Source organism: Fundulus heteroclitus, chromosome 2, assembly GCF_011125445.2.
Source record: "Fundulus heteroclitus isolate FHET01 chromosome 2, MU-UCD_Fhet_4.1, whole genome shotgun sequence".
In the NCBI taxonomy this organism is placed as follows: Eukaryota; Metazoa; Chordata; class Actinopteri; order Cyprinodontiformes; family Fundulidae; genus Fundulus; species Fundulus heteroclitus.
Genome location: NC_046362.1, coordinates 35,717,415 through 35,739,266, shown reverse-complemented (window position 1 = coordinate 35,739,266; position 21,852 = coordinate 35,717,415). Strand labels below are relative to the sequence as shown.

At 41.3% G+C, this 21,852-nt stretch overlaps 1 protein-coding gene across 2 annotated transcripts in view; it reads left to right on the top strand.

The window, feature by feature from the left end:
- Positions 1 to 21,852, top strand: part of gnao1a (guanine nucleotide binding protein (G protein), alpha activating activity polypeptide O, a) — a 139,065-nt gene that overhangs the window by 70,294 nt on the left and 46,919 nt on the right. The window lies entirely within an intron of this gene.

Sequence of the window (21,852 nt, the reverse complement as noted above, 5' to 3'; positions counted from 1 at the left end):
CCGGCCGGGAAGGGGCCGATCTGGCTGGAGTTTGCATATTCTCCTCATTTATGTGAGTTTTCTCCCACAGTCCTCCACCATGCCTGATAGCCTCATCGCAGATTCTGAATAATACCATAAACGTGTGACTCTACGTCTCTGTAACGGACCGGTGACCTGTCCAAGGTGTAACAAGGAGACTTGAACCAGTCCTCCTTCAAATCTGCAAGGATTAGGACAGAATGGACGGACATATTTGCAGATGTGCAGTTTGCAGCTCTAAAATCAATTAACATTTTTTATCTTGGTGCCGCCCTTCTTCCAGACAAAGTAATACGATGTTGCCATAAATTACAGTTCCTGAAATGACCAGAAGAGGCTGAGCATAAATCGGGTTAAGTCTCTTTGGGGATTCCTGGGTGAAACCTTCCATCTTTGTGTCAGTTGTAGAGAAAGCGGATTATCAAGTCAGTCACCAGACAGAGCATCAATCAAAGATGTGATGCCGGTTAGATGGTGTGGATCTGATGTAAGCACAAAGCAACCAACCAACAGAGGAACAGCTGCCGACTGCAGAACTTCATGTTCCTGGATACTTCCTCAGTGTGACCCGTTCATGGCTGTTTATGGAGATATAGAGGAAATTATCTGCATATCTGGTAGTTGACTGGTGAGGGTTTGATGTATTATTGAGTGTAACACATGTGATTGGTGCATGCTGCGATGATGATGAGTGTGTATCTTGTCCTTGTTCTTGCACGGCCCGATGATGGCCAGTAAATGATAAACCGGAGAGCTTTGAATTGTCAATACAGAGCAAATGTGCACCATGTATGTTACATTATGATGAAAGTCTAGGCTTTGATACGCGTAGCTGTAGCAAAAGGAAGTGGTTGTTAACCAAAAGCAAGTATTGATATTGGTTTTTAGAAAACTTATCACACTTTTCGCCATGGCTTATTGGTGATGTTGGTTCTCTAAGTACCAGCACTTTACGAGTTACCAAGATAAAACCTAAACAGCTGTCATAATGTTTCTCAAGATGCAACACACATTAGTAACCATATATTTATCTTACTAAACTTTTTTGTAAATTAGGATTACTAAAACATCTCAACTTTTTTTTTTCCGTGATTGATTGAGTCAAGAGTCAGATAATTGTATGTGAGAATATTCTTATTTCTATCTGAAGTGTCACCAAATAAGACTTTAGCCGGTAAGATGTTGCTTTATTTAACCAAATTACCAAAGATTTAAAAATAAACAAAGAGGATGTTGATGAGAGGTGATCTTTTTTTGTTTTTCAAATGCAGAATTAGCTGATATGAGACTTAGTACAACATGTTCTCAGGATGGGTTGGCACACACCCAGGCATCCAGGCAAGGCTTGTCAAGCGTCCTTGTGTCCCTTGTGATTGAGCCATTGTGTGTGTGTGTGTGTGTGTGTGTGTGTGTGTGTGTGTGTGTGTGTGTGTGTGTGTGTGTGTGTGCGCATGTGTGCGTGTGTGTGTGTGTGTGCACTGCTATTATTTATAGTTCAATCAAGAATCAGACCTGAATGTAGTGGGGCGGTCTGTGCGTGTTTGGCTGTGGAAATAAGATAATCTAATTTAACAGCACTTATCTGTAATGGCCACAACAGCCTAAACGCGCCCAGACGGCCAGCCTCACATGCCGCTGTAAGACTTGAAGTGCTTGTGTGTTTTCTTGGCTGTGAGATATGGGACGAGGCTTCTGCTCCATCTCTTTCTCTCCTCCGGGTGTCTTAGCGTTCACTTTCCCATAAGCCCCTCTGCCAGTCTCTAGGATACCGACCAGTTACCATAGCAACCAAGCTTGTGGCCGCCTCTACAGAGCTCTCAGTGCTGCGGTCACCTGATAAGCCAGCTTTCGTGTGATTGGACGCCGTGTTTTGGCCTCGGCGCTTACATTCGATTGGCTGGATCGGCGGGCACCCCATCATTTTTCATCTCCCCTCTCATTTTCATACTGTTAAGTGGATTTTCTTTCTTTGGTCCTGCTTCTCTATCTTTGCTGCTCCTCTAGCCCACACCCGCCTTTCAGCGGACGCAGGAGTTGAATTACATCTGTAAAAAAGCTTTATGTATGCGTTTGATACTCAAGCTGGGATTGAACGTATCTAAAGTAACCAATCAGTTGAAACAATGAGGTCAAAGTGAGTGGTATTTACTGTAGATGTTTAAAAAAATCCTGAGTTATATTTAACTTTTACTAAAGCCTGGTCATCCTTAATCCGTGTTTCTTATGACTGCAGATAAAATGAGCAAGGCTAATCACCCCCCAACCCCTATTCAATAGTGATCTTGTGATTCCCTGCTGTTTCACTTGCAGGTTTAAATTAAATGAGTGTCTTTATAAATATATATATATATAAAAAGATGCAGATCACTGCAGCTTTGATTTTTGCACAATTGTTTGCTTGTGTTAGGCTGCAATGAAAAGCTGGTGTGATCATCAGTTTTCTGGATGTCATTTAGACTTTAGGCTTGGTCTTATCATATTTTCTGGGTTTTTAGCACCAGTAAAGAACATTCTGGTTTTCCATTTTAGATTCTGACAGATTGAGTTGTTTTCCTCTGTACTAACCGTGACTACAGTAGCTTGTGCATTTGGTGCTTGTTGCGTAATGATGACAAAGGTTCCTGCAGCAGTGACTTCTATGCTGCCACTAAGCTTGTCAGCACATTGATGCAGATTCATTCACTTTTGCACCTGCACTGCATGCAAACTGACCAATGCTTGTACATGCAGATGCAGATGTAGACACGCTTTTCCACAGCAACAGCCAGAGAATCTGCTTCCTCACTCAACTGACCTAAACCACTTTTGCAGAGGTCGCTATCAGCATATTGTTGGACACTTTAAGGCTACGCCATGCAAACATTCTGTCAGCACTGAAGAAAGTTTGCTCCCTATGGTAAATTTTCTTTCTTTTCTTTTTTAAGATCTTCTTTTACTGGTATGTTGTTGATACCCAAGAGTTCCTTGTTTCAAATCAACTGAAACTAGAGTGGTAAAATTAATCTCAAGTATTACACTGTGAACCCCAAATTTACGTGTACATGTAAATGCCACAATTTGTTGCAACATCACAGCTGAGAAGTAAATGCCACACCAATAAGAAAGGACAATAATTCTTCAGCAGTGTGGGAGTCTTAATGCAGGAGCAAACTGTAAATGTCACCCTTCAACCTAATATTCCTGCATTCATTCAAAAATGATGGCATCACTGTATGAACTATTTCATGTAGTAGATATTGCTGCATAAGAATTTCATAAATAAAAAATTGGGGATTCTTTTAGCAGGCCAGATTTCCTCCTCAGTAAAAGGGTTGGGTATGGTAATGATATGCAGCTCTACCTGGTTGGTTTCGCTCTGAATGGCTACAACCATTTTTGGAAAATCGGTGAAATGCGTCCCCACACTTCTTTCTCCTCCATCCACAGCTCTCTTCTCGATGCAACACTCCATCACAAATCCATATTATGGTTTTATGGCTATGGAAGTATTTGTGTTGCTGGATGTCGGGACAGGCGAGCCCAGGCCGGCCAAAGGTGGCGATGCATCATTCAAAAGCGATGTCCGAAGTCCATGGCAGCAGAGTAGCGAGCTCTCCGGCGCAACCACAGTGGAGAATATGAATTATGTAGAAAGTTAACCTACGCAGAAAGCTGAACCGTTTTCTGATCCGACAATTTTTGAGCAAAGAATGAGCTGACCGCCCATGAGCAGGTCCTTTGGCTACTGCTCATGACATTCACACAGCTTTATCAGTTCACAACAGATCATAAAATACCCCCCCCCCCCCAAAACCACAGAGAATTTTAATTTGTTGTTATGGCCCCTTTAAGACATACGCCACAGACCTCCACGTTTTACAGTTTGTCTTCTTTTTTTGTTTGGACCCAATTACCCTGACATTCATGTTTTTGAAGCATATGAAGAAGTTGGGCTACACAGAGTATTCGTCTATCACAGGGAGAACATGCAACACTTCATACAGTAAGGCACCTGCCCCACCTTCAAACCCAAGACCCGTGGCACCATGCAGTCTTGATTATGAAGTAAGGGCTTGTACAATTACAACTTATCATATAAACTCTGCTTGAACCACATCAAAATAACTTTGGGAGTATTACTTGTATAAAATCAGTAAAATTCCCAAATCTCCATTTTTAAAAACCAACATTGCCGTGGTGTTACCTAATTTCACTGGGAGATTGTCACATATTGTGTTCATTTACAGCTATTTGACACGATAATGCTTTTACATTTGTCAGCCTGCTCATTATTTGCCATTACTTTATAAGTGCTGTAGCAGAAATAGAACAACGTCCTGATCAGCGATGTAGCCCTCTGCAGTGTGTCTTTGTCCGAGCGGATCATACTCAGAAATATCTCTCAAGTGGAAGTGCTTACAGGATATTTTTAACCTCCTACCTAAGCTGCAGCTCTGATGAGTGGGATGATTTCTGTCAGGGTTTGAGTTGGCAGCAGAGGCTCACCCAATGACCTAATAGCTAGATTGTACGTACATGTATGATAAAATGATTCATGACTGGCGTGTTTATTGGCATATTTATAATGCAATAGTTAGTTATTCCTGAGCACAATTAACTTTTTTGTCCTCAGACTTTATATCTGGCTTGGTACCATGTAAGGCACTCATAAGCCGGTATAGATAATGGAGGTATGGGTGGATGGTGTGGTGTGAGGACTCATTTTTCTTCTCTAGACGTTCTTATCCGATGTCTTTTCTCAGTCCGGTTTTATTTCGAATGCCTGCGAGTTTTCCTCTCCAACAGTCCAGGTTCATTTGTCAGAAAACGTCTGCATAGATTTCCCCAGCCTCCACATTTTAGAGGCATTAAAAGCCCTCTGTGATGCGCAGGCGACCTGGACAAGTTTTAACACGCCCTGCCTGTTCGCTGTTGGGATAGGACGTAAACTGACAGAAGCAATAACTTTTAGTGCACTCTGAGGATTAGTCCATGACTAGGGTGAAAAATATGAGAATGCTGTTCTAGCAAAGACAATCCAGCTCCAGAACTATGTATCATGGCAAAAGTCTAAGGTTATTAAGAGAACTGCACTAAAATAAGAGGGTGGCTTATCCAGTAGTTTTGTACATGAAAATATATCAGAGCTCTTGTCTCCTCAAGGTTATAAAGAAACGCACACAGTAAAGGACTCTGTACAGTGAATTTGATTTAAAACATAAAGAGCAGTGATATTCACAATCTGAAATGGGAGCTGCAGAGAAAATCAGCTTGCATAGAAATAATATCCCCAAAATCAAGAACACCTAAACACTTAGCTTGAACATGTTTTATCCTAACTTTCTGAAAGAGTCTGGCACTGTTTAGGTAATGAAATCTGCCCCTAATTATTTAGAGGTTAGTTCTGAGTGACTGACTGACATTTTGATCAGCCAGTCATTGTTTTCCAGAGGCAGTTTTCTCCAGCAGTCAAAGGGATTCTAGCTGGACGGCACCTTCAGATGACTCTTGTCACTGATGATTGACAGACTAAAGATGCATGAACGAATTCAACATCATGGCAGATTGTTTGTTGTTAAACAATGAAAAAAATATAAAAGCTTTGTGCAACATATTCAGATTTTTCAGTTCTGTATTACCTTGTTGTTTGCAGAGAACTGGAAAGACTTTTACACTCGTAGTTGTTTAAATAGAACTCCAAAATGCACTAAAATGCAGAATGTGGTTTAAACTAAAGATCACAATCACACTTTTAGACCATATGGAGGGATTGCTGAGAGATTGGCTAATCCAAATTGACAAAGTGGGTTCAGTTATAGCTGGTTATCAATTGGGAGTAAAAACTATTGTTTTAAATGCTTTTTTTGCTCTTGTGTGTTTTGCTGCAGCCACTTTAAGATGTGTCGTCTGTCTCGTTGAAACCAGTTTCTACTTTTAAGCCTCTTCTTAAGTTTATTTTTTTACATTTATTTCACAATTCATGTTTTTTAATTTGGCCTGTTATGCTGTGAAAACCACAGATTGTCTTTGTGTGACTTTTGTTTAAACCTGAGGAACTCCAGTTGGTTCACTTTTGTGTCTAGTTGTTTTGTAAGTTGTGGAAACATCAGCCTTACCACAGATGCTCTGCTGAAGAAGTGTTTAACTCCGTAAAGTTAACCACCAAAGAGTGCTGCTGTTTGCTGGAGCTTAAAACGTCAGCATTTAAAACTGTGAGCTGTTTTCTATGTGCGCTTGTGTCAGTGGTGGTGCTGGTTTCAGAGAAGGAGGCTATAAACACTCATATACATTCATTCTGAGAGACATGCTCTCCTAAAGGTCCCCCGCAGGGTAGAAACACCAATGCTGTTCTGTGACAATGTTCTGGAGATCAGTAATTTAGCTTTAGTCACATGAAGGATACGTTTACACCAAAGCTATTTGATCTGCTTTAAACTTGCCTGTTTGGCCATTTTGAAAAATCACTTAAACTCTGGTTTGCCACAAACATCGACTTCTGTATGCTTGCCAGTCCGCCATGTTGTGATATGCTTACGGTGAGAATGCCTTCTGACGATTTCCAAGCGGCCCTGCCAGAATCCCAACTTGGATTAGATATTCTGTAGAATGGTCTAAAGATTAGGGTGATGGTAAGAAGGGCTTCCAGGACCTCCGACTACCAAAGATAAATCTTAACAGTGGAAACATGTAAAAGATGTTCAGCAATAATAAGAAGGGTTTGATTGCTGTGATGCCGATAGAAATGTACCCGCTGATTGCTGATGACGGTGTGAATAATTCTTGACATGCTGTTTTTTTTAAAATGATGTTTATAAAAACAGCTGTAATATATTTGTCAGACTTGATACTTCTTTTACATTGTTATATTATTTTTAGGGGGACGTATCAGAAAAAAACTTCTTTGTTGAATGAAAATAATAAAAGGTCTAACTCCTATCTAATATTTTTGGACATAACTGTATATCTACCTAAAACAATCTTGTTATGTCTGATAGGTAGGTTTAAACCAGCCTACAATCCATTTTACTATTATTAGATGAGGATCATTATTCTATATATTGGAAATATTTGGTTCTCACTATGCAGTAGAATACAGAACAACATAAGCTTTTTTGTGTTTTGTTTTTTTTGTTGTGTTTTTTTGCTACCACCTTGGCTGTGGCATTTTTAAGTACCTTACAAACTCTACTGGGCTTTAAAGGAACAGCAGTACTCAGAGTCCTGGAAATAAGAACAGGTTGTATTTGTACTCCAGTACTTTAGTTGCAGAACGCAGCTGTGGAAGTGGCAAGAAAGCAAACCGAAACAGATAAAAAAAAACTACTAAACAGGTGTAACAGCCACCATCGACCACCATGTGAAGACATAAACTGCTCAGTGAGAAAAGCTGAGATGTGTCAGCTTCGTGTTAAGCCAGCTTCTGAGGATCTGGGGAAGTGGTTTTCAGAATGAGGGGACAGCTGGAACTAAGTATAGAGGAGGTTGGAGAGGAAAGTGACAGTGTGTGGCAGAGGAGCAGATTGGAAGAGAGGCTGATACTGCTGTCAAGGAAGAAACCGGGTGAAAGATTCATTATTAAGGTTATTGAGAAAGTTGCCTTTTAACAGTTAAATACCTCCATAGCAATGATCAACAGTATTTACTTCTTCTTGTCAGGCTTCTGAGCTCACCACGGTACTGAGACTGCCTTTAAGTTGTTCATTGACATCCACGTAAATGCAAACCATAGCAGAACCACAGTGCTGGTCTTATTGGACCTTAGCGGAGCATCCTGCCCTGTTGACAGTGGTATATTACTGCAGCAACTGGGGAACTGGGTCAGTCTTTCTGAATGGTACTTGGGTGCTTTGAGTCTTATTTAAAGGACAGGGACCTTTTTGTGTTAATTGTTAACTTTACATCTTAGTCGACAAAAGTCACATGCGGGGTTCCCCAAGGTTCCATCTTGGGTCCCCTCCTATTTAATTTGCACACGTTTCCCCTCAGGTTGTAACAAACAATAAGATAAGTTACGCTAACCACGGAGATGACACACAACTCTACATTAAAATGTCACCAGGTGACTATGATCCCACTTAAGCGTTAAGTAGATGCATACAACATAAAAGTAACCAAAGTAATTATTTTTGGACCAAAGTAACAATCCAGATTCCGCACACAGCTTCAGCTGTTACAGCTCCAAACCGCTGACCCTGAGTCTGGGTGTAGGGATGGACTCGGACCTAAACCTTCAGAGGCACATCGATCACTTGAAGAACATTTTCAGGATTTATGGGGGGGAAAACTCATGAATACGTATTTATTTTAGTCAAATTGTTCACAGTCTGGATAGTCCATCCATTGTATTTCTGTAAATACCTCTCTCTATTGCAATCTAATGTATATTTGCTGAAACCTTTGGCGACAGTATTGTGAGTTGTGGCTTTTTAGTTTTTTAAAAACATGTCGGTAATAAAAAGAGCTATTTTTTTTTTTACCTGTTTTCCTGTTTGTGTTTTGCATTTCATTTGTGTAGCAATGCAAAGGAAAAAGGCCCTAATTCCAGTCTAAAGACACAACAAGATAGAACAGAACAACCAGACGTGCACGCCTAATACTGAGATCTGCTTTTTAGTTGTTCACCAGCCACAGCGTCCCTCTCTGAAGAAGCAGAGTAGTTTGCTCAGCTGCAGAATAACCGACCAAACATAAAGTGCCTTGAAGTGATATAATACGGCATAGCTGGAGATCTTTTATTGAAAACTATCAGGCCAGCAGGAGATGGAGCAGACGGTGGTTACAGGGAGAGAGATGGCTGCTGCTGGACTTTTATTTTTTCTAGAAGGATTGTTGACAAAGACACATGAAGGTGCTGCTCCATGTGTGTGTGTGTTAGTGTGTGCTTGTGTTTGTAATGAGTGGATTTATTCCAGGCAGTTGTTCTGAGCCAACACACTTTGTATGCAAACCATTTTTCACTGTCAGTCAGTGAGGCGGGGGTGCTGGCGTCACGACGGCTGAAGGTGAATTGGCTTGTTCGTTATTCTGGGATGGGATGCCATACTTCTAGTCTCACCTATGGTCATGAAATTTGGTTTGTTGATCGAAAGAAAGAGATCCCAGATACAAGTGGCTGGAATGAGCTTCCTCCACAGGGTGAGGAGCTCAACCGTCCGGGAGGGGCTCGGAGTAGAGCCACCGCTCCTCCACTTCGAGAGGAGTCAGCTCAGATGGCTCAGACATTTTGTCGGTGAGGTGTTCCAGGCATGTCCTACCGGGAGGACGTCCAGGACACGCTGGAGAGAGCATGTCTCTCGGCTGGCCTGGGATCATCTTGAGCTTCCCTCTGAGGAGCTGGAGGAGGTGTGTGGCTAGAAGGAAGTCTAGGCCTCCCTCCTGAATCTGCTACCTCTGTGACCCGGTCCCGGACAAGTGGAAGACAATGAGCAGAAGTCATACTCTGATGAACACTGGGGTGTATTTGTTTTATCTAAAGGTGAGACGTACACAAATGTAAACTTTCAGTTTAGGAGTTTTTTCAGACAACTATCTGATAGAGAAAATTAATTTTGGTTGAAGCTGTACCTCAGATGATGATGTCTTTATTCAGAGCAAGAAAAAATGACATTTTAATTCTTAGTATTTTTTTTCATCTCTCTTGTTCATTCTGCAAGAATTAACGCATGACGTAAAATTCACTTGTTTGGCTTTTCTGTCGGTTGTAAGAAAGTGTAGAGGAAAAATTAATACATAATACCTCATTTTAGTAAAACTGAAGTACATTACTAGTACACAAAAAATGTTAAGGAAAATTTTAAAGATTTATTTTTCTTTTTGAGTCCCTGACATCATTGCATCTATGGTGGACTGTGAGGATCACATTAAAGTACATTAGAGTACATTTAACACCTTTTTTAAATAACAGAAGCATTAGAAGCTTCAGAACTATGATCAGAGTGTATCCTCTCCTTGTAAGATCTTTGTAGCCACTCTGGAGTTCTGCACACACTCACAAACCTCTATTTTATTCAGTGAACATATATGCAAACAAATGTGTATCCTCAAATTTCTACATTTTAGCACAATTTATGTATGTCTTAAGGTTTTATTCATAACTTCCAACAATATTTATTTCATTTTCCTTTGGGATGAATAAAGCATTTTGAATTGAATATTCTAAATTATATCCAAGAAAGTAGAATAAGATGTGCCATTCGGTTCTTTTAACCCAATTTAGAGTCTTCTCCTTCCTTTTTGACTTTATCCTTCAGATGACACCACTGCCTCTGTTTTCCTCACTATCTTACACCACCTTTTCTTATAAGCCTCCGTGGTCCACCTGTTCTCTAAGAGCTCTGTCTTCAACATCTTTTCTTGAAGCTGTCAAGTATCCTTCCTCTGAAACTCACCTTTATTTATTAACCTGGGTTGCTTCTTTGAAATTTTCATCTGCAGTCATAAACATCAGCTTTTAATCCACATATTTGAATTCAACGCGTTTGCTCGTCCTGATCCAACTCTAACCAACACTTTGAAGATACTGAGCACTGTACTGCTTGTGGCCTTTGAATAAATATTGTGATAGACTACCTTATTGCCTTGTGTACAATTCAGCTTTTACATTTTGTACTCTGTGCATGATCATACCAGTTGATTAAGGTTTTCTTTTCCTTTCTTGGATTTTATTTTTGCTATTTTTCAAACCTTCAAAATGAAGGATCATATCATTTTGTTTTTGTTTTATTAAATCTGCCCTTTTTTTGTCATATCTTGTTCAAAAATACCCTTATCGGGCTTGAAATGGATATTTGTACACTGAAGAGGTGATGAAGATCTAGGAAGAAAATTAGTATTTTCTGTGCTTCTTTGGCATTATGGCAACTTTAGAACTGGTTAAACATTAAAAGCTGCAGTATATGGTATAAAAAAAAAACAAGACTGCAGTGTTCCACAAACATAGCAGGTTTGTTAAAACACCGTCTGTGGTCTGTGAAACCATTTTTATTAAAAAAAAGATTCAAAGCTTTCTCCGAAAATTTTGATATTATCATTTCTTCAGCCATTCCTGTAAAAAGCATCTTGTGAGCTTGAAGTATCGCTGTAACCTAGCAACAACTGATGATGTTTCATCAAGGAGCCTCTCCCTTTCTACAGGTGCTCTGTGTTGGTTTATATGAGAGGCTGAGGGATAGGTTCAGGCCTGCATTGAACACATTTTTCTTCTGAAAAATAAGTCTTCACCTAGTTTGCTCTTTCATATGTGTGCTACCATCACAGTTATTGGCTATCCAAGGGGTTACTTTATCAACTGGTTGTTTCTCAATAAAGTTTCTGCTTTACCAGTTGCTCTTTTAATGGGGCCGGGTCCGACTTTAGGTCACAAAACACAGACGGCCAATGTCAAAACCGTTAAACCACGAAAAATTATTTTGTGAGAGGGAGTAGACGTAACAATGAGTCACAACAAAGTCTACGGAAGTGTAACTGTACCAAAGTTTAGTGGTATTGTTCCTGCTTCCTCATTTATGAAGCAATTAAATGCAACACAATTACAAGCAGGTGTACTGAAGACATAATTTGTGAACATTTTAATGCATTTACAGATGCATTGTGATCACTTCCGAGTCCAGAGAAGTTAGCGACATTTACAGAATATACAAATTAAAGGCTGAGCAGTGAGCGTTAACCACATGCATACACACTAGTGTCTCATTTCTTAACTTCACCTAGGTTAACAATGCACAACGTTTTAAAATAAAAACCAGTCAGTTTAAAATCTCTGCCTCCACAAAACAGCAGCCAATAGTTTTTAGTAAATAAAAAAGTACAACTGTGATACTAACCTGGTAAAGTGGAAACTGAAAGGCATAAATAATGGCTTCTGAAATAAAGACTTCAGGTCACTATGGGGTGCTGAGGTGATCTGCAGAATGTGACTTTTAAATCTAAAAGGTACTGCCAACCACATTTTTTTTGACATTATTCCCAAAAAACGTCCAAAAACAGTTGTTATAAGTTGCCAGAAATGTCTTGTGGGTTTTGAGGTTTTTTTTCGGGTTTTGGTTACAATTGGTTTAATTGGCTTAATGTCCAATAGCTGGGGTCCAAGCTATCTTCCACTGCTGCATGTCCAAAGCTGAAAAACTGTGAAACCACTTTCCTAAATGAGTGAAAAAGTGTAAGAAAGAAAATACTTTTGGGGCTGATCCAAGCAGCTGAGCAAAGATGTCCCGTAGAGATTTAAAATGGATTATTGCAGGGAAGTAACGCCCAGCAGAAATCCCGATCAATAACTATAATGGAGACTCAAGTAGGCCAAATTTCTACTGCAAAACTGCTCTGCATCCTTTAAATGCATCCTCCTTTTTCTCCACGTTTTGTGTGCATGACTATAATTACATGCAAGGAGCCTCTCCTCTTCTCTGGTGAGAGTGAACCTCAAGAGCAAAATTGATTTTTTTTTTTTCTTCCTGCACTTACCCCTCTTCCCCGCCCTGAGTGGATTTTAACTCTTTGTAACGGCACATACTGTACGTTCCCCACATCCGCCGCCTCCGTCGTTGGGGATGGGTGTGGCTGCAGGATGCTCAGCGAGGGTGGCGACTGACGCTCTGCTCGAGTTGAGGATGAAACACATGCTGATAGACATGCATGTGTGTGTAAGAGCTCTGCTGGGGCAGTCTGCAGGAGGCCTGAACGCCGATGAAATATTTAATCGCTTATATTATTCAGTAACTGCCTGAGAGAACGAGGGCATGGGGGAGATTGTGGGAGATGGAAGTTGGCTGCCGACCTCCGGATGCTTCAGCATCTTCTCTGACGTCTTTATCTCCGATGTGAGTCGAGCGGATTCTAGAGATGATGAGGAGAATTACTCTACTCTTAAATTTATCCTACGATTAGTAAAACAGTGAGAGGAGGAAAGACTGGGGGACGGGAAAAAAGACAGAAGGAAGGAATGAGAGGGATGGTGCAGCAGAATGGATGAGAAGAGCAAGAGAGAGAGAGAGAGAGAGAGAAAGAAAGGAGGAAAAATTAGACTAGATTGCAATCCTGGGAAAGGAGGATGGTTACCATGGCAACTGCAGCTGAGAATCACGTGATGAAGAGGAGGGAGGGCGAGATGAAGCAAAAGGGTGGGGCGTCTCGCTCCGCCGGCAGACAGCAGGGTAGAGGGATGGATGGAAAAAGTGCAGGAAGTAAACAGAACAGAGCGTGAAGGATTTGTTCTGCCGGCCGCTTGATCTCAGTGAAGTGGCGCTGCGCTCCACCGACAGTATTCTGAACACGGAGGTATAAAAGAAAGAGAAGAAAGTGGAGGTTTGAGTCAGAAAATAAATAGCCCTAAAGTCATGTTTTATTTTGACTGAGATCCGATTGGCTGATAAGTCCTCTGATGTCAGAAAGAAACCCAGTAAAACACGTTTATATGTGTAGTTTTACTTTGTGTGACCTGGTTTGGTTTTTAAAATCTTTTACAACATCTGTGTTCCTGTCAGGCCAGCGGTGCATATGAACAGAAACAGGCACACAGGAAAACACACAGAATCTGACATGTTAGGAACACCTTTATATGGTTATAAAAGCCCCACTTCATACAAAACACTCAACAAAATGAGGATCGAAATGTGACGACAGGACAGAAAGCTGGGCCTAAAAGCAGGAGTGGTTATTCAATCTATGTGTTTCCCTTTATCTTTAGTCTTTATCGGGGAATTTTTGTATCTCTAAAAAATAATCCACATTTGGGTATCAAATATCTATTTAAAATCCTGAAGACTGACCCAAGCTGCAAGACGGTTCATGGTTTATTTATTAAACTGATACCTGGTGTGTGGAGAACCAGAATAAAATAAACTGAGAACGACAGGAACTGATACAAACCAAGAAAACTGGAGCAAAAAAAGCATCAAAGCATGAAAAACTTAAAAAGTTTAAACAGGAACAAAATAATAGTTAAAAAAAGACCTAAGTCACTGAAAACAATGGACTTGACTGGGTCGGGTTTCTGAAAGAGGAACTGTACACAAACAGCTCCTCCCTGGGGACGGCAGGAATCGACTCCTGACCGCAGCCGGAACAGGTCGCTGTCAAAGTGACAAAGGAGTCATGTTGTGCAGAGCTTTATCACGCAGAGTACGGGGGAATGTTAAATGACCCAATGCTCCTCAATTTAAAAGTTTTCTTTTAATTAGATTGTGTAGAAATAAGCATTAAATTGTGACGTTCCCTGTAATATTTTATGTGCAAAGATCAGTCAGCAAAAAGGTCTAACAGGGAACCTTCCTTTCATGTAAAAGAAAGGTGTTGATAAATTACAGTACAAATAAATCCCAGCAGTACTGGCAGTCGGTGCCGATAAGAATTGGGAGTTTACGGCTTTTCTACATCATTTTAATTGTTCACAGATAACCGATCAGATGGTAAAATCTGCTGCAGCTACTGTCCTGGTTCAGGTTCTAACCTAAGAGTTGACCGATGACCATTGGGGCCTTGACTAAGTCCTTTACGTTTAACAGCTCCTGTTATCTCAAAGGCTTCTGGTGTTCTTTCTTGCCTGACTCAGTCGTCACCCCTGGTCCCCTCATGTCCTTTGGGTCAGAACTCCACTGCTGGGTGTGAAAGTCCTATTGGATCTCAGCTGGGTCCTTTAGCTCAGCCGCTAATAATATCTGCCTCTTTGACTGTGGGACCTCCTGCACAGACATTCCTCCACACTGTTCCAGCCGCTTTGGGTATGATGATGAGCATATACCTTTTCTTCCAGCGTCTTACATTCTGGGCTAACTCAGAACCGTCTCTGGACAACCTGAACTCTGCTTTTCTGTTCTTTTACAGCCGTGAGAAGCACTTCTTTGCTGTCCTTCTATCCGGTCGTCTCATGTTGTCTGTAGTCCTTGCAAACGGCTTTCTCTGTCAGGTGGTGGAGAACACGCAGGAACTTTCTGTTCCGTTCGGGTCCTAGTCTTTCTTAATGGGGTTCTGCTGCCTGGGAGTCATTTAGCAGCTTCGTATCTTCCTGATGCACTCAAAGATGTTTCTATTTCATGTTGGATGGTGGCTCAGATGCTTCTTTTTATTTCGGCATAGAGTCTCCCCGTGCTGGATTTAAGGCTGTGGTTGATGTCCTTGTGGACTCTTTGTTGTCGCTTTTTGTTTTGGGATCCTAACATATTTTGTTACACCTGTTAACCTCTGCAGCGTTAGTTACTGATTACCTTCACACTCCCTTCAGTTGGGGTCCCTCTGCGCCTCTTCTCAGCCACTTGTAGTTTACGTGACACTGTCACAGTGGGGACTCTGAATACAATTATTTATTTATTTTTGGCAAACAGGCAATTTGCATCACCAAAATGTATCTTTGGTGGGATGTTTTCTCATTGGAAACAGAGGGAATGGTTTTAAATGGCTCCAGGCTCCCACCCACATCCTGCCAAACCTGCACACCATTAAAAATCATTGTCACTTTTAGCATATTATAGTAATTACTCCAATTTTGTTAAATTTCTAGAAGCATTGCATGGTGAAATAATTATGAAACATATAATACGGACTATGAACACAGTTTTTCCTGGAAAGCCAGCCTGTTTGAAATGGGCAGATCATTAAGAGAGGTGTTGTTGATGTGTTATTTTTTTTTTTGGAAGCACAAGCAGCTTCTATGATGACTCAAGGAAAAGCTTTATAGTGTATTGCTCATCCTAGTGAACTCTCTGGAACCCTTAGCTCTACACTGCAACGACAAATGTCATCACTGGCATTCCGTACTATCTCCGTACTTTATTGATACTTCCTAGGATATCCTCTATAACATTAATTGTGTGCAGAGTTTTGCTCTGTGAGTCTGCCTTGTCTGGGTGATGCGTTGCTTTTTCTAACATTCCACACAAATTTTTGACGGACCTATCCCACTGGCTGCTTTGCGTGCCTAAGCAGGCAAACCAAGAGAGGAAAAAGACGCCCGTGCGACCGCAGCATATGGAGCATAAAGTATAGGGCCACAGCAGGCGCACAGTGGGTTGGGTCGCCCTGGTTAAATCCTAGACATTATAATGTGGTGGAAAGTTTGTATTTAAATGCATTCGTCTCTGGAGGTTCCAATGTATTGTAGGCTTTGACATCTTTGTCTCCAGCAAATGTAGTTTTTTTTTTTTTTTTTTTTTTTTTTTATAGAAGTTTAATAGAAATACAATTTCAAAATCATCCACTATGAAAATCATTTTACAAAAACGCCATCCTCTGTCTAAATGTGTGAAAACACAGCGAGGGGGGAAAAAAAGCCTGTTTTGCTGGATTTATATGTCAGTATGGACGGGAATTTAGATCTTGTGCCTTTAATTCTCAGCTGAACTGAAATGGTGTTGAAAGATATTTATTCTCAGAATTTCCGTTTGTACACGACTTAATTGGAAAATAAACAGCCATGCCTGTTGAATATGTTTGGACTGTATCCTGGGCTTTGGCTCTGGATTTTCCGTGTGTCCATGGCCCACCGCCCAGTTCTTTAAACTGACGCTGGGCCGCACACGCAGGCCGCTCATGCTCTGTCTCTCCTGGTGTCGTCCTTCATTCATACCCCCCTGAAGCACACAACTTTCAATCCATATCAGGCATTGTGTGATCCTGCTCAAACAGGACAGTCACAGAAAATAGACCTCTGTGTCCTCCAGCGTCCACCCATTCTGAGTCGGATCAGTGTTCAGCAGAGGACGGGACGCTCTGAGGAGGCGCTTCAGGTTAAGTTCTCAGAAAGCACATCACAGCGTCACTCTGGTCAAAGGGCACAACACGGACTCTGGTTTAAATGTGGTTTAGGGACATTTTCACCACTGCAGTCCCTCTAGGGAAGAACTGACTTCACTGAAAGAGGCAGAGGCGGATTCCAGCTTTTCTGTGTTTATTGTTCTGTGGACTTGAACGTCTTGAATGAAACAGGATCTGATTGTATTGCCTACTTTCTCACCCTCTGAAGCCAATAATCAAAAGGTGCAGAGGGAGAACGTTCAGTCAGTAAGACACACTGCAAAAACAGAACTAAAAATAAGTAAAAATTTTCTTGAAATGAGTGTATTTGTACTTTATTTGAGTAGGTAAATAACATTATCTGCCAATGGAATGAGTAATTTTACCCCTAAAATAGGATATTTAGATATAATGCACTTGAAATAAGTTGATGCAGTTAAGTTCTTCCAATTTTAAGTGCAAAAATCTTATTCCACTGGCAGATTATCTTATTTACCTGCTCAAATAAAGTACAAATACACTAATTTCAAGAAAATTTAAACTAAAAACTTTTTTTTAGTTCTGTTTTTGCAATGCAGCAACATTTTTCTCTTAAAGCTCTTGAAACAAAGCGTATGCGCCAAAGTAGGCATAACATTACGACCCCCTACAGAGGAAGGGAAGTAGAGAATACAAAAACATCAAACCTCAACATGTGATGTGTGCATTACCAGAGGAGAGGGCTGAAGGAAATGTGAAGCTCACTGTAATGGGAACAGGTAGCCAGGTGCTGCTTATTACATACACTTGATTTAACTGATCATCATCAGTGTCAGCATCTTTTTAAAGTTCTACAGTGAATAGAGGCATACAGGTATGTGTTAACAGAACGAGCGGAGAGAGACATCAGCAATAGAGAAGCAACTAGTGCTGCCCATTAATCTGGGAGGGTTTATAAAGCCGTTTCCAAACTATTTTGGTTGGATTATTTCCAAGTGGAGAACATTTAAGGCAGCTTCCAATCCCACCAGATGTGGACGTCCTCAGCAAATTCACTTGATCAGAACGCACAGAACTGACAGAAATCCCAGGAGATCCATCACAGATTCCACATGTGACCAGGGTAGAGGTAGCATTTTAGACATCTGATAGCAAATAATTGACATAAATGAGAATAAACTGATGTGGAGCATGTGGTGTCAGAGTTAAAAAAGGCTTTGACACTGCAACAGAGGACAGCTCGGCTCATCTCTCTTCCGCGATGGTTAAAGCTGACATGGGAGATGGGGAGGACAAGCAGTGAAGGGACAGATTTGATTGAAAGGAGAGGGGGAAAGTCACTGTGACGGGATGTTGGTGTTCAAAAATAGACACAGAGATGGGTAACAGAACACAGGATGGTGAAACGGGCACGGAGAGACGGAATATGGCAAAGGGAACGAATAAAACGGGGGAGCGATGCTGCAGAGGGAAGAACCTAAGAAAACAAACCATGTCCGTGAGCTCTGATGGAACGAGGGATGAAGGACAGAACAATGCCACAGAGAGACGCGTGCAGATGGAGGTCAGGAGAGTGGGACAAAGAGACAACACTGTGGAGACTACTAATGAGGGAAGAGGAGCCCGCTGACTGGAGGGAACGGTTAGGTCAGGTGTTTGCTCATAATGATGAAGAGTGATCCCCAGGAACTGTCACTAACCAGGAGGACAAGGGGAAAAGAGGACTTGGACTCTTATAAACCAATCCCTTGGCTAAACCCAGACTCAGCTCATAATTTCTACCACAACCTTTCAAACAGGACACCTCCACAGCAGAACCTGCTGCTTCTGCAGGATAATCTTAGAGTACAACCTAAAACACAATGTGAGATCACGCAGGGTTCTTGCAGGATCTCACATTTACACGCTGGCACAGCAAGGCACAGGAGAACCTACAAACCAAGTAGAGTAACTCTCAGAAAAAGTGAGAGTACAACAAGTGTTCCAAAAACGGTGTCGCTTCAGCCTTGAGATAGAAATAATAATAATAATAAAAAATCATCAAATTACTAATTAACATGAGAAAATCTGCTGAATCTGAGGAATTCCTGGCTCAGTGTTTGCTTGGAATTGATATTAATGATTTCTTTTCTTTTTTATGTCCCTCAGTAGATTAATTCCTCGCTCATTGTTTGCAATCATTGCTGAGCTGTGAAGGAGCCGAGACCCAGGTTCAAAGAGCAGTTTTGTTTTTTTTTTTTTTGTTTTTTTAAATGGACTGGCTACAGAGAGGTCCAGAATAAAACCCTTTGAGAATGGTAGGGATATTTCGTAAAGGACGTCACTCAGCAGGATGCTGGGAGTAGATGAATGATGCAGCGCTGCGTTCTATAAGCACATCACAATGATCCATTTGTGCTGTAATCGAAGCTGAAGGTGGTTTAGCTCGGTGCTCAAGTGCTTAATGTTCTCTTTGGGCTGGTGGAGTTTCATCATGCCTGAAAACACCCTGACTTATGCTTTATTAACATGAAACAGTTTTCTCTACAGCTGCTTCAGCAACGCAGGAGTTGGCATGTTGAATCGTGCCAGCAGGGTGTTGAGTTTCACTAAAGAAGCACTTGGAGTGTTGTGAGGGTGCCAACCGTTGTAAACGATCTAGTGGCAGCAAATGCAGTGATGTAATAAAGGGGGTAAGAGTTCAAAAACAGGAAAAAAGGCAGTTAATCTGTTTTTTTTTACAGTTTTAGGGTCTAAGCTGGGCGCAACAAGCAGCTCTGATCCGTAAGTCCGTCAGAGCGGCCGGATCTCAATCCGCTCGGTGCTCCGTCTGTGCTTGTGTTGATCACTTCGGTCTGATTGCTGCTAAATTTTGGAGAATGTCAAACTTCAAATAGACAGCGACTTCGTGTGGTGTAATTTCAGTCTGAGTGCTGCACAATCTAATTATAATGTCGGGCTATAATTACATTTCAATGAACATCAGCTCTGAATCTGAAACACTACACTGCGCCGCTGGTTTCATGCTGAATTCTCTGATGTAACGCCTAATGATATATTGTTCTGGAGACAGCAGTCGTTGGGTCTAATGTGGATTTTAATGCATCCTTAATTGATATTTATCTCCTGTCGCTGTCTTATGTCTTTACTTTGCTGCTGAGGCCTCAAGGTTTCCTATATCACCTTTATAGTAACACAGTGTATTCTGCCCAGATAAGCTGCTGTGTTCTACATTATGTTTGCGATTCATTCTGTGGTGTAAATCTAAAGTTTTGCTGGCTCAGATAACTGAAGCCGTGTATATCTGATTGCCTTTTCTGCTGAGATAAATGTGCATCTCTGTGGGGAGGAACTGATTCATCCAGAAATTTGTTTTCCAAAAAGCTCAGAGAGGATAAGAATGCATCTTTTAAAAAGGCATTGATTACTTATTACTACATGGGGGCTATGTTGGGGCAACTGTTAATTGCTGTTGTAAATATGAGATTTTGGGTGAAAGGCAGATTAGCCTCTAGAGAAAGTGGTTCTGTTATGGCGGGGGCTTTGTGTGCTCAGACGTCAGGATTTATGTCAGCTGGAATGATCCAAGGAGGTGTTTTCTGTGGAAAATAATCTGTGATTTAAAATACCTACAAAGAGGAAAATAGGGCAGGACTTAACTGCAAGCGGTTGAATAAGTTTTAGAATAAACACAGACACAGTTGGATACTGTGTGAAGTCTTTACCTATCTCTTTCTTTACCCATCAGTGTTTTTTTTTTACTTTGGCTACTTTAAAAATGTTATTTCATTAGTACATGAATCATTCAGACCTATCCAGGGTGTACCCCACCCCTCGCCCAATGACCGCTGGACATAGGCAACAGCCCGCCCCCTGCATGGATAAGCCGGTACAGATACAGGACGAATCATTCAGACTTCCAAAGTCATAAACATGACAGACAATTTAAAGATCAATTCATCTGTCAAATTTAATTGCCTCTTTTGTAGTTGATTGATCCATTCATCAAATGTTTTCCTATCTAAGTACAGGTGGCGAGGGTAACAGGTTCAGGAGGGAAATCAGAAATCTCTCTCCGCATCGACTCTCCCAGGTCAGATGGGATTCTTCCCAGTGGGATCTGGCCAGCAAACCTCAAAAGGGAAGCAGACTCCCGGTCCACATCCACAGACTCCTTCTGATGTGGAAAAGAGGCAACACTATTCTCCTGAGATGATGGTGGACTTACCCCTTAGACAGCAATACCACAACAGATGCATGGTGTTAGGATATTATAAATAACCATTGCAATGCTGATACCACATGTTATTACTCCAGTTTTTACCCACAATTCTCATTCTTGTCCATGATTTACATGAGCATTAGCATCGGACATAGCGCCCCTCCACCCCCAGTTAGCTGACACGTAAGACTCAGAGCCTGCAGTAAATACCTACCAAAAGCCTGTTAATAACCCGCTCATTTAAATCAGACTGATCCATCTCGCAGTTATACCAAAACGTGTTTTGAGCGTCAAAAAAACGCTTCTACCTGGAAGCTCTCAGACACGCGTTGGGAGGAGTTACCCTGTTCTTTTCATCAAATGTGGGGAAATGAAACGCACTCAGATTAAGCTCAAACTGTACGATGAAACCACAGAGTTTAAAAGTTCACAGCTCACAACATCTGTTCTTACGTCTAAAAACCACACATCGGACTCAGCGCCATAGAGAGATGGCGCTACTCGGACTCGTCTATCTGGAAGCCAAACGTCAACAATAGTAGAAAAAGATGCAAGTGTCAACGCTCACTGTTAAAAATGAGGCTCACTAGAACGAAGCACGCTGCCTTGGCAATTCTACGAGTTGCACCTCCGTAGTTTGACTCCATGTACCGCCACCATATTTCTCTCCACTCCTATGTTTTTGTCTGAGAAGAAGAAGAAATTCCTTGTTTGCACATGTGCAGTGCGCGAGGTTGGGGGAACTCTGCTCATTGCTCTGTTTCAACAGGACGCACCATGAAGCTGAAACTCGCCCGATCCAAAAAATTCTCCAACGACAAAAAAATCATTCAGTGTATACCCAGCTTTAGTGATTGTTTTCCCTGTTCCTGAAGGACAAGAGTTTAAAACATTTTTCGTTTACAGGAATATCTTCTTCATCGCACTGAAGGTGCATTTATCAATAAAAA